Source organism: Papio anubis, chromosome 12, assembly GCF_008728515.1.
Source record: "Papio anubis isolate 15944 chromosome 12, Panubis1.0, whole genome shotgun sequence".
Taxonomy (NCBI): domain Eukaryota; kingdom Metazoa; phylum Chordata; class Mammalia; order Primates; family Cercopithecidae; genus Papio; species Papio anubis.
Genome location: NC_044987.1, coordinates 53,099,519 through 53,112,703, shown reverse-complemented (window position 1 = coordinate 53,112,703; position 13,185 = coordinate 53,099,519). Strand labels below are relative to the sequence as shown.

General features: G+C 36.1%; 1 long non-coding RNA gene across 2 annotated transcripts in view; it reads right to left on the bottom strand.

The window, feature by feature from the left end:
* LOC110741317 overlaps window positions 1-13,185 on the bottom strand; it is a 2,275,404-nt gene that overhangs the window by 1,673,786 nt on the left and 588,433 nt on the right. The window lies entirely within an intron of this gene.

Sequence of the window (13,185 nt, the reverse complement as noted above, 5' to 3'; positions counted from 1 at the left end):
TTGTTGTTGTTGGTAAATAATTCTCTCAACTTTTCTTTTCCTTAAAATATATTTATTTTGCTTAAATTATAAAAAGATATTTATCTAGATATTGAATTCTAGGTTGATTTTTTTTTTTTTTTTTTTAATTCAGTGCTTTAGTTCTATTGCACAGTTTCAGGCAATGTCAGCATTAACTATTTGATTTGTTTCTGTGTCCATTTTGTGTCTTTTTCTTCCTCTGGTTATTTTATGTTTTTCCTATCATCCAACTTGCAGCAATTTGATTACTAAATGTTTTGGTCTGGTTATTTTTGTGATCATTGTGTTCCTTGAACTTTTTGTACCCATGGGCTTATTTGAAAAGATGTCAATCACATCTTTTCAAATATTCACTCAGCCTCAACCTCTAAACAGTTCTTCTGAGACTCCAATGTTACATTGCTTAATATTGTCCCATAGATCACTGAAACTCTATTTATTCTTTCAATCTTTTTTAATGGATGTGCTAAATTTGGATAGTTTCCATTGTTATGCCTTCAAGAAGTACGCTGATCTTTTCTTCAGCTGTGTCTAATTTGATATTAAACCAAACAGTGCTTTTTTTTTTTTTTTTCGCTTCAGATACTGTACTACCAGAACTAGCCATTTCACTGGGGTCTCTATATATAGCATTTTATTTTTTTCCTCATTATATACATGTTTCTTTTAAATTCTTTAGCATAATTATAATAGCCATTAAAACATTTTTTGCATTAATCATCATCTTTGTCCTTTATGAATCTTTTATACGGCCTACATTTTCTCCTAAGGGTCATATTTGTCTGCATCTTTACATGTTTGCTAACTTCTCAATAAATGTTGGTTATATTCACATGCTGAATTTTGTTGTCTTCCTATAAAGAGTACTAGACTTCCTTCTGACAGGAGTTACTTGCTGTGGATCAGCCTAACTTTTTAGACTTGTTATCACATAGATAGAGTAGTCTTCAGTCTAGGGCTACTTTATCACTATTAAGGCAGGACCCTCTGGTGTCTCTACTGAATCATCCAGGAATTTAACAAGGACTTTCATCTCTGTTCTGTCAAAACTTGAATACCTCCTACCTGTGTTCAGTTTGCAGCTCCATGTTTGTTACTTGCTATCCTGATGGCATTTTACTCTACATATGTCTGGTGTGATATGCCAGAGTTAAAGGACACTCTAAGTGGAGGTTCAGTGCTCTTTCTTGGACAATTCCCTTCCTTCTGGCACTCTGCCTTTCATATTGCAGTTGCGTTAGCTTCTTCAACTTCTGATCTCTGTCTCCTCAACTTATCTAGATCACTGTGTTTTGCTTGGAATTCCTATTTTTGCATGTGAATGCATAAAGCGTCTCAGGCAGAAAACCAAGGTAATTATACGGCTTGCCTTTTCTGTTTCTTTTCTCTCAGGGATTACTGTCCTCTTCCTGTTTATCATGTCTGAAAACACGTTAAAAATATGGCCTAGTTTTCATTTCTTGTTTGTGGGACAGTAAGTCTGGTCCCAGATGCTCTATAACTACCTAAAGCAGAAGTCTGAAAAAGTTGACTTTTGAGTGGTGCCATGGAGGGAATGAGTGAGCTAACTATGTGGATATCTGGAGAAAGAGCTTTCTAGTAATAATAACAGCAACAAGTACAAAGTACCTAAGGCATCTGTGTGCCTGGCAGATTTAAGGTAATGTGGATAGAGCAGGAAAAAGTAAGGGAGAAGAGCAAGAGTTGAGATCAGAGATTGAATTGGAGCCAAATCATACAGGAATTTCTAAGTTACTCTAGGGACTTTGGCTTTTACTTTGAGTGGCATGAGAAAACTTATGAGGGTTTTCAGCAGGAGAGTGACCATGATCTGACTTTATTTTAACAAAATCATTTTGCCATTGTGTAAATGTTAGACTAAAATGAGGCAAGGGTAGGAGCAGAAACACCAGTCAGGAAGCTGCTGCAATTACCTGGAAAATACACGACGGTGGCTTGGACATGACTGTCATTTATTGGTTATGAAAGTTGGTATAATTTAAAAGATTTAGGAGATTTTGAGATTCATTTGTAGTGCTATTCTGTGCCCTTCTCCTTGCAAACATAACAAAACAAAGAAAAAGATATGCTTTCATTTCTCTATAACAGAAGGGATTTAATTCCCTATTTAACTGTAAGATAATAAAAAATAAAACAAATCTAGATAGAGTATGACATATAGGATCCTCTCTCATTGACTTGTCTTTACCCTGCTTTTCCCACTATCAAACCATTGTAGCTGTAGGGACTAATGTTTTGCTGTTAAAAGTTCTTTCTGTTCAATTTCCACTTGGGTTACACTTTAAAAAATAAATAAATAAATGGACCGGGCGAGGTGGCTCAAGCCTGCAATCCCAGCACTTTAGGAGGCCAAGGCAGGAGGATCATGAGGTCAAGAGATGGAGACCATGCTGGCCACCAAGGTAAAACCCCGTCTCTACTAAAAATACAAAAATTGGCTGAGTGTGGTGGTGAGTGCCTGTAGTCCCAGCTACTCAGGAAGTTTAGGCAGGAGAATCGCTTGAACCCAGGAGGCAGAGGTTGGAGTGAGCCAAGATCACGCCACTGCACTCCAGCATGGTGACAGAGTGAGACTCTGTCTCTGAAATGAAATGAAATGAAATGAAATGAAATAAAATAAAATAAAATAAAATAAAATAAAATAAAATAAAAGCCGGGCATAGGGACTCATGCCTGTAATCCCAACACTTTGGGAGTCCGAGGCGGGTGGATCACAATGTCAGGAGCTCAAGACCAGCCTGGTCAAGACTGTGAAACCCCATCTCTACTAAAAAAAAATACAAAAATTAGCCGGGCGTGGTGGTCGGCGCCTGTAATCCCAGCTACTTGGGAGGCTGAGGCAGAGAATAGCTTGAACCCGGTAGGCAGAGGTTGCAGTGAGCAGAGATCACACCACTACACTCCAGCCTGGGCTACTGAGTGAGACTCTGTCTCAAAAAATAAATAATAAAATAAATAAATAAATGTTCATGATCAGTGCTTAAAACAAATTATATGCTCAACTCACCTTTACCTTTGAGCTTGTAATATTTAAATTACTAGCCAAAGGGTCACTGTTGAGACCTAGGTTCTCATGGAACAGAACTAGGGCAGAAACTTCTATCATAAGCGGCAAGGACTTCATTTATACGGAAGAATGAGACAGTTGGAAATCCACTACAGAGAATTAAGGGTCAAATGCCAGGGGGAACACATGTAAAAGCAACGCCCAAAGGTCCAGTGTGGACGATTAATTTCTGAGAACAGCGAGAGCTGGGAGGGCATCTTAATGGGAGAAAGAGGAAGTTGTAGCTAGCAAACAAGTTCAATCTGAGGTCATGGAAGTAGTTGCTAAGAATAACCTCTGGCCTGACATTGTTTCAGTGGATATACTATGCTTTGTGGTTGTTTGTGTGTATGTGTGTGTGTCTGCATGGATATAAGTTTTTCTGGCTTAAAGTGCCAGTAGCAAGCCTCAAGCCTCAGATTAGAGATCAAACAGATAAAACTGCATGCCTGGTTGTTAATGCATTAATGAGTGTTTAAATAGAATGCACCCCAAGGGGCAAAATCATGCACTTTACAATGTATAATGTGGTTAGATGTGTTTCCACATTAGAGTTATACACATCTAATATAGCATACAGACAAAATATCAGTGTAAATGGGTAGTTCACTCATGCAAACATCTAAGACAGACATTTTATGAAACCAAGGTGGGGGTGGGTGTTGGAATCCACTGCCTGCTGTTTTTCTGATTTGTTCCTAAAGCTCATTAGATGCTCTGCATCTCCTCCAGGGGATGAATCTCATCTTCAGACAATGTTAAACTCATTCTTTTGAGCAGAGGTGAAAAAGCTATTTCCCCACTGGAGTTTTCAAAGGCAAACATTTCCTGCAGGAAATCAAACAATTCTAGACTTGACAAGGAAGCTAAGTATATTCAGTTTAGCAAGTAGCTGCCCGTGGGAAACCTTGTACACCTTCATACACAGCCTCAGGCCTCTCCTGGGGATGACAAAGCTATTAGTTTTAAAAAGGACAAGGTCTTGACAAACCAACTTGCTTGCTGCAAATGCTGGCATTGTCAAAACAGGAAGGGATAATCTTGGATGATGAAGATTGGAGCCTAGAGCAGCTTGATTTCCTGATTAGTACATATATGAATATGTCTATTTTTCCCTTCTTCTGAAACGAACATATCTGATAACATAAGGCTCTGAATTCTGAGTTTCTGATTTTGGCGATTTGTATTTTGTGATTATTGGTTTTTTCTTTCAAATTTTCTCAGCCATTTATTTAACAAATATTATTTGAATACCAAGCATCAGTCACACTTGATGGGCATTAACTATATTCTATGGGACAAGAAGTCACAAACCATTTGGTCTTAAATCCTAGTGCTAACGGTAGGTAATAAATCAGTAAACAAACGCAACACAAACCATGCTAAGAGCTATGAAGGAAATGAGAAGGGAGATGAATGGAAAAAGGGAAGATTCCTTTAAGTAGGAAGGTCAGGAACAGTTTTTGAGGATGTCACTACTAAATTTTGATCTATATGCTGAAAAGAACACAACCATTTGCAGAGCAGCAGGGAGACTATGTGAGCCGAGGGAACAAATGCAAAGGCTCACAGGCCAGAAGCTGAAACAAAGTCTGTGTGGTGGCCGTTGAGCAAGGAAGAAGAAGAGTGGCCTAAGAGGAGGTTGGATCAAGTCCAGGGTCAGATGACATTAGACCCTGCAGAGAGTGGTAAGATGTTGAGATAGTATGCACAGAACAATAAGCAGACAAATCGTTGCTAGCAGGTAGCATGCTTTCTGTTTATTCACAGAAGCCTTGTTTTGTCAAAAATCCTTTCTCTGTTATTTTACTTTCTTCAGCCTGACCAGTCTTGCATTCCCTCCTTAGACTAGTGATTCGCTGAGAGAGAGAGAGGGAAAGAGGGTTGGTTTTTACAATAATCATGGCTTATGAGGATGAAAATGCCTTTTCCAGAAATGATGACTGAAAATGTGAATCAAGAAACAACAGGAGTTTCGTAAATGTTCCATCAAAATATGATTTTCAAAAAAATAAAAAACACGTTCTGCAAGGAGGCTCTTCTAACAGAACATCTTCCATTCCACCCCTTTCTGAACTCTCCAAAGATTATGTGATTTGCTGTAAATTTCCCCTTGCTCAGAAATTCCCACACTTGGCAGATCATCAGAATTTCTTGGGTACCTTAAACATATATTTTACTCCCTCTCTGTCTCTCTCTGACACACAAACACACAAACATACAAAAAAGAGATTATTCCTGGCCTCCTAAAAATTCTACTCCTGAGGTATTGCTCACCTTGGCCTCTGTTGTTTCTGAGGCATACTCAAGGGGGATTCACGTCTTCTCACAGTCTATCTGCCTCTAATCTGTTTCACCTCAATCTGACCTCCACTCTGCCAACAGACTAGCTTATAAATGAGAAATCTAATAATATTACTCATCTATTCAAAAACAGTATTTTATTCCATACAACATCAATTCAAAACCACTTGAGATGTCATTCTGCATAGCTCCATCTTCCACATCATCTTCATCATAGTTCACGATTATAATAAAAAAGTGTAAGAGAAAGCCTAACAGACAGGTATGTGTTTTATTCTATTTTTATTTTTTCTGTTTGTTTAAACAGAAAAGCACAGCAGTCAATGATACTACATTGAGCAGTGATTAGGTGACCTGAAGCTCACACATAAAGGAATAATCTAGAAAGAATATTTGTTGATCTGAATCTGCACTTGCTTACTTGAAAAGTGTATTGGCCCAGTGTCAAACTTCCGATAATTGCCTACCATTTAGCTAATGATGTAACTTCATATATGTTTTAATTATATAAAGGGTACTCTATATATTTTTGTTATATTTTAATACATCCTCAATATTGAAAATTCAAGCAATGTAGAAGTCTATAGAGCCAAGAGTAGAAGGGTACCTTATAGTCTTGCCAATTATCTCACTTTTCTTAGAAGAAATAACAAGTAAGACTTTGCTTACATCTTTCCAGATTTTTCAAAATTTATGTAAATAAATATATACAATACAAATATAAGTGGTCATGTTGTTTTGCTGTTTCTTTTTCCAGTTAATAATGGGGGGGTGTGTGTGTGTGTGATGTATTTCATAAGGTAATATATTTCAGTCTTTTTAACTTTTTTATATATATATATATATATTTTATATAAATATATATATATATATATATATATTTTTTTTTTTTTTTGTGACAGAGTCTGGCTCTGTTGCCCAGGCTGGAGTGCAGTGGCCGGATCTCAGCTCACTGCAAGCTCTGCCTCCCGGGTTCACGCCATTCTCCTGCCTCAGCCTCCCGAGTAGCTGGGACTACAGGTGCCCGCCACCACGCCCGGCTAGTTTTTTGTATTTTTTAGTAGAGATGGGGTTTCACTGGGTTAGCCAGGATGGTCTCGATCTCCTGACCTCGTGATCCGCCCGACTTGGCCTCCCAAAGTGCTGGGACTACAGGCTTGAGCCACCGGGCCCGGCAACTTTTATATTTCATAATATGGAATACCAAAATCCATTTAGTCTTTTACTGATAGATATTAAAGTTGGTTCTAATTACTCAGTATCATGAATGAACATGAATCCTTTCACATTTATTTTTATTTACACTAAAAAACAAATATTTGATTTCTTACATATCTGTTGTTATATCCACTTTCTTATTCCTAGTTTTAGTATTTGAATTCTCTGTCTCTCACTACTTCCCTCTACCTCCTTCTCTTCCATTTGCTCTTTCTCATTAGTTAGACTTATGAAAAATTATCTTTAATAATTTCTTTTGAAACACTTCAAATTCTCTTTTATAATTTTTTTCAAAACACTAATAAAAGTTATTTTATTAATCAAATATTGACTTCTGTTTTCTTTTTGTATGTTCTTTTTTCTAATACTTGGAGCTTGTTGTGTAGATATCATTTACTCTTTTGCTTTCTAATAATTTTATTCATCTATATTTTCTCTTATTAATCAAATAATACAGTGAGCTGATTGCTTTCTATTCCTAAATAGTTGGCTATCTTTTAAATTTTGTTTTGAACCTAATTATTGTGGTGGTCCTGAAAGAAAAAGTAAATTTGTTACATTTGAGGGCTTTTCTTTTTTTTTTTTTTTTTTTGCCTTTTTTGGTCCATTTCTAATTTTTTCAGTTTTACTAAAGTGTAATTGACAAATGAACATGTGTATTTCAAAATATACAATGTGAAGATTTGACTTACATATACATAGTGAAATGATTATCACAATCAAATTAATTAACACATCCATCATCACTCTTAGTTACTATTTGTGTGTGTGAGAGAGATGAGGACACTTAAGATCTACATTCTTAGCAAATTTCAAGTAGACTATGTAGCATTACTAATTATTGTCAGCATGCTATGTATAAGACTCCCAAGACTTATTCATATTATAACTGAAAAAGTTTGCACCTTGTGACCATCTCCAACTCTCCAGCCCCTTGCAAACTCCATTCTACTCTCTGCTTCTGAGTTTGACTTGTTTTAGATTCCACATCTAAGTAAGATCATACGGTATTTGTTTTTCTGTGTCTGGCTTATTTCACTCAGCACAGTGTCCTACAAATTCATGCATATTGTCACAAAAGATAAGATTTTCTTTTTTATATGGCTGAATAATATTCCTGTGTGTGTGTGTGTGTTTGAAATTTTCTTCCATTCATCCACTGATAGACAGTTAGGTTGCTTCCATATGTTGGCTATTGTGGATAATGTTGCAATGAATATGAGGTTGCAGCTATCTCTTTAATTTGGGGAACCTCTATATTGTTTTCCATAATGACTATATCAATTTATATTCACATCAAAAGTGTAGAGGGTTCATTTTTCTCCACAACGTTGATAACACTTTTTATGTCTTGTCTTTTTCACATCCTAACAGCTGTGAGGTCATACTTCATTGTGATTTTTTATTTTCATTTCCCTGATTTTTATTAATGTTAGGCATCTTTTCATATGCCTATTGGCCATTTGTATGTTTTCTTTGGAAAAATGTGTACTCAGGTCCTTTGTATATTTTAAAAACTAGATCATTATTATTTGCGATTGAATTTTGTGAGCTTCTTATGTATTTGGGATATTAATCCCTTAGCAGGCAAAGCATTTACAAATATTTTCGCCCATTCTGTAAGTTGCTCTTTCATTTTGTTGATTATATTATTTGCTGCACAGAAGCTTTTCAGTTGGATATATCCCACTTCTTTATTTTTGCTTTTGTTTCCTGTCCTTCTGGTGTCATATCCAAAATAATATTGCCAAGACCAATGTCAAAAACTTTTTCCCAAACAACACCATTTATTGAAGAAAATGTCTTTTCCCCATTGTGTATTTTTAGTGCCTTATCAAAGTTTATTCACTGTATCTGCATGGGTTTATTTCTGGGTTCTCTATTTTGTTCCATTGGTTGGTGTACCAATTTCTAATTTTTACAAGCAAGAATTCTTACATGAAATAGGCCAAATCTCCAATTTGTGACAACTTCCTCCCCCCTCAAAAAAGCAAAAGCAAAAAGAAAAACTTGACTGAAGATAAAGAATGTTCACTTCACTAAGATCTGATTAATTCTGTAGACATTGATAGAATAGATCTTTACCCTTACCCTGACATCAGCTTTCTCTATGGGTTTAAGAGCAACTTTTTATTTCATTCTGAGCAGAACAATGAATGAGGATCAGCCTAAAATCTTGGAAGGAGATAGGAGAATATACATTCATTTGTGGAACATCATATATGAAGAAATGTTGTCATTCTTTCAACAAATATTTATTGAGCAGTATGTTTCTAGACACTTGGGATTTATTAGCACAAATGGACAGAAAAATAATTACTGTCCATGTAGAGTACTGGCTTTATTAGAAAATCCGTATAATAAATAATGATCAGAATACATCAATTATAAGGTATTTTGAAAGGTGATATGCGCTGTGGATTAAGGAAAGAGGGTATTAGTGTTCCTAAGTGCAATTTTAAAATAAAGCAGCCAGGATAGCACTAAGCATTTGCATTGAGCTCTGAGGGAACAAATATCTGGAGAAAGAGAATCCTGGGCAGAGGAAGAAGAAAGTTCCTAGGCTTTGTGGTAGGGGGCATTTTGGAGGACCTGAGAGGAGACCAGAGTGTGAGAAGAACTGAGCAGGGCAGGACACACTGGGAGAAGAGATCAGAGAGTTTGACAGGAGATAGGAAGCTATGTGAGGACTTGCATGTAATGAAAACTTGTGATCCATAAATATTTTTAAAACTAAAAATTTTTCTGAAGGTATTTTGGCTCAAGCATCTCTACTTGGATTTAAATAGTAAAAATGTCTTCCTTTCTTAAATTAATAATTCAACAACGTTCATGCTCTGACACAATCCTCCACTGAAGCTTGAGTTTTCCTACTTTCCCTTGAGCACCTTGGAGATAGGAAAAATGTGAAGATCTGCAGATTCACAAGCTACTGGTATAGCAAAAATGCCAAGGGGTTTAGATAACAGGACAACTTTGGCCATAAACAGTTCCAAGGGTTTCTGGTACTATTTTTGCCTTCTTCTCTGTCTTCCCACTGTTGGCAGCTTCTCCTGTAATGTAATAATCCAAAGCTGTCATACACTTCTGAAGTAGTGCCAGATATCAATATGGCCTTTTAATTAAGTATGGACAATGACTTGTTTCCAGCAGTCCCACTGCAGACAACTTATTGATTTGCTTTTTAGTGTAGCATTTATAAAATGTACTAGATTGATAGCCAAACAGATTTAAGTCTTTTTTTTTTTCCATGACTTTCTACTGTGGAATCTACCTAGCTAGAGCCTCAGCAAATCCTTCAACTTTTCCTCAATCCAGAATATATAGTATCCACATTAAATAAAATTAGTTGTTCACAAATACAAAATTAAAAAATAATCAGTTAAGATCAGATGTCAGGTACAGTGTAGACAGGAGACTAATAGTCTCATGATGTCAGGAATTATGACTGTTTATTTCACCACAACATACAGGTGCCTACATCGGAACTGATTAAATAGTTCTGGAATAAATGAATAGATAAAAAGTAGATATGTTTTTGCAATAAGACAAGTGATAATTTGAGTATTGTTTTCTACCTAATTAATTCTGTGACATTGGCCATTGCATATAACTTCTCTTTGTGCCTCAGTCTCCATCTGTAAAATGGGCATGACAGTACCACTTCATTGACTTATTGTGATAATTAAATATATTGAATACTTTGATCCATGCAGAAAACAGTCTATGCATTTACTCTTGCCACTTCTATGCTCCATCCTTGTTTCCTTGAAGACATACTCACATATGTCTTTTCACACAATTCTGCATGTAAAATATCTTCCTGAGTGCCTCAGTGTGTTTGTTGACATCCTGTCTATTGTTCAAGGCCTGTCTCCTATGAGTGGCCTCCCCAAACCTCTCAGTGTGCCCAGAACTTCATTTGCAGCTGCCCACACTGCCTCTTGCCAGCTAGAGTCTCCTGCAGATGAAAATCCCTGAAGTCAAGGTATTCTGTTGGCAGGGTTTTCCATTGGGACTTCTTTTCCTTACTCAGTATGCAGTAAAAGAAAAACAAAGTGTTAAATTAAATTAAAATAATTGTGTAAAATTATGTGTATATATCTGGTTTTTAGACTCCAAGTTAATATACATTGCCCATTGATATGCAGCTTTCCTATATAATAATCAGACTTCCATGAATCAGATGAAAAACAAGTATTTCTAGAACATGGCAGAGTATCCTCCTATCACTTGAACATTTACTTTTGGAAGTGTCACTTGCGGGCAAGCTTTTTCAATTCAATATTCCTTAGAGTCTCATCCTTCAAAATGAGTTAAAAATTGTACTTAATTCATACAGTTTCTGTGAGAACTATATAAGTTTAATACTTCTAAAGAACTTGGAATGATTCCCACCCATAGTGAATACTCATATATAATTATTGTGATTATGATTATTCTCTTTATTTGCTTTTATCTTCATTTTGAGGTGAGCCTATTAAGCATTTGATAGTACTATAGCATTATATTTAAGATGAAAGTGACTCTAACTTGTGGTTCTCTATAAATAGAAATCATTTAGTAATTGGCCAAGATGGAAAAATTGGGAAAAACTTCTTTAACAGATGAATGTCCGGCCTGATGTTGCCTGGCTTCCTATCCTCGATTCTGTGCCCACTTTCTGCCCTTCTCCATATGTACCCTACTCCCCAGGCATGCTGTTTCCTAAAGAAGACTCTCATCATTTCCACCATCCATTTAGTCCATCTGATCACTCCTTACCTGTACTACAAAATACAGCTGAAAGCATCCTCCAATGAGCCCTTCTGTGGCCATCTCTATTTATCCCAGTCTCATTGTAGTGGAAGTGTATGGGGAGAGCTCAGAGTCTGGCATTAATTGCAACAGGCCTCCATCCTACTTCTGCCATTTATCAGCCACATGCTGTAGAGTAAGTTAGTTAACATCTCCAAGTCTTACATCTCAATGTCTCTTTATATGAAATGCACATACTTCTTAGAGTTGGTGGGAAGATACAGTGAGAGAATATATGTAAGTGCTTAATAAGATGTCTGCATAGAGAAGAGTGCTTTATAAATACTAGCCATTTAGTGGTCACTTCATTTGCCTTATTTCTTGACTTTCATAACTATTTACCACTTTGCAAACATTATAGTCATCTATCAGTATATCAATAGATATGTGCATCTCTAATACTATCTGATATACAAGAGGCCGTTAGTAAAGATTTTTGTATGAAGAAATGAATGAATGAGCTCCCTGTCTCAATTCTGGAAAGCATTGCGGTTTGGCAATGTCAAATCTCAGGCTGGCAATGTCAAGCACTGAGACTCCTGAAGTAGAGTTGCTAGATCTAGCAAATAAAAATACAGGGACTTAGCTAAATTTGAACCTCATATGAAAAGTAAATTATTTTTAGTAAAAGTATGACCCATATAACATTCAAGATATGCTTACACAAAAATTTATTTGTCATTAGTAGAGATTCCAATGTAACTATCTCATACTTTAATTGGCAACCCTTAACTGAAGCGAGTTTCAAATCCATATGTCTTTCTGTTCCCATACCATGAATGGTAACGGGATTCAAGTCCATCTATGTGACACTCAGTCAAGGTCATGATAAACAAAAACAGGACCTAATAATATATTATCCATCTACCAGATTTAACTGTCAGTAAAACTTATTTTTTTTTTAGGTTGTATTTAAAAAATTTTACTTTGTATTCAGGGGGTAAATGTTCAGGTTTGTTACATGGGTGCATGGGTACACCGCATGAGGCTGAGGTTTGGGGAATGGAGGGTCCCATCACCCAGATAGTGAGCATAATACCCAATAGGTGGCTTTTCAGACCACACCCTCTTCCTCCTCCCCCTAGTTGTTCCCAAAGTCTATTGTTCCCATCTTTATATCCAAATGTACACATTATTTAGCTTCTACTTACAAATGAGACTATATGGTATTTGATTTTCTGTGTCTGAATTAATTTACTTAGGATAATGGTCTCCAGCTGCATCTATGTTGCTGCAAAGGACATAATTTTCTTCTTTTTTTATGACTGCATAGTATTCCATGATATATATGCAGCACATTTTCTTTATCAAATCCACCATTAATGGGTACCTACATTGATTCCATATCTTTACTATGGTGAATATGGCTGCAATGAACTTACAAGTGCAGGTTTTTTGGGGTAGAATAATGTAATTTTTAATAATTTATACCCAGTAATGGGATTGCTGGATCAAATGGTTGTTCTAAGTTATTTGAGAAATTTCCAAATTGCTTTCCACAGTATCTGAACTAATTTTCATGACCATGAACAGTGAGTAAGTGTTCCCTTTTCTCTCATCCTCTCACCAGCATTTGTGTTTTTTTGACTTTTTAATAATAGCCATTCTGACTGGTATGCGATGGTATCTCATTGTGGTTTAGAGTTGTATTTCTCTGATGATTAGGTATGTTGAGCATTTTTTCGTATTTTTGTTGCCCTCTCTTACATTTTCTTTGAGACATGTCTGTTCAAGTTCTTTGCCCATTTTTAAATTACATTATTCGTTTTTTTGCTTGA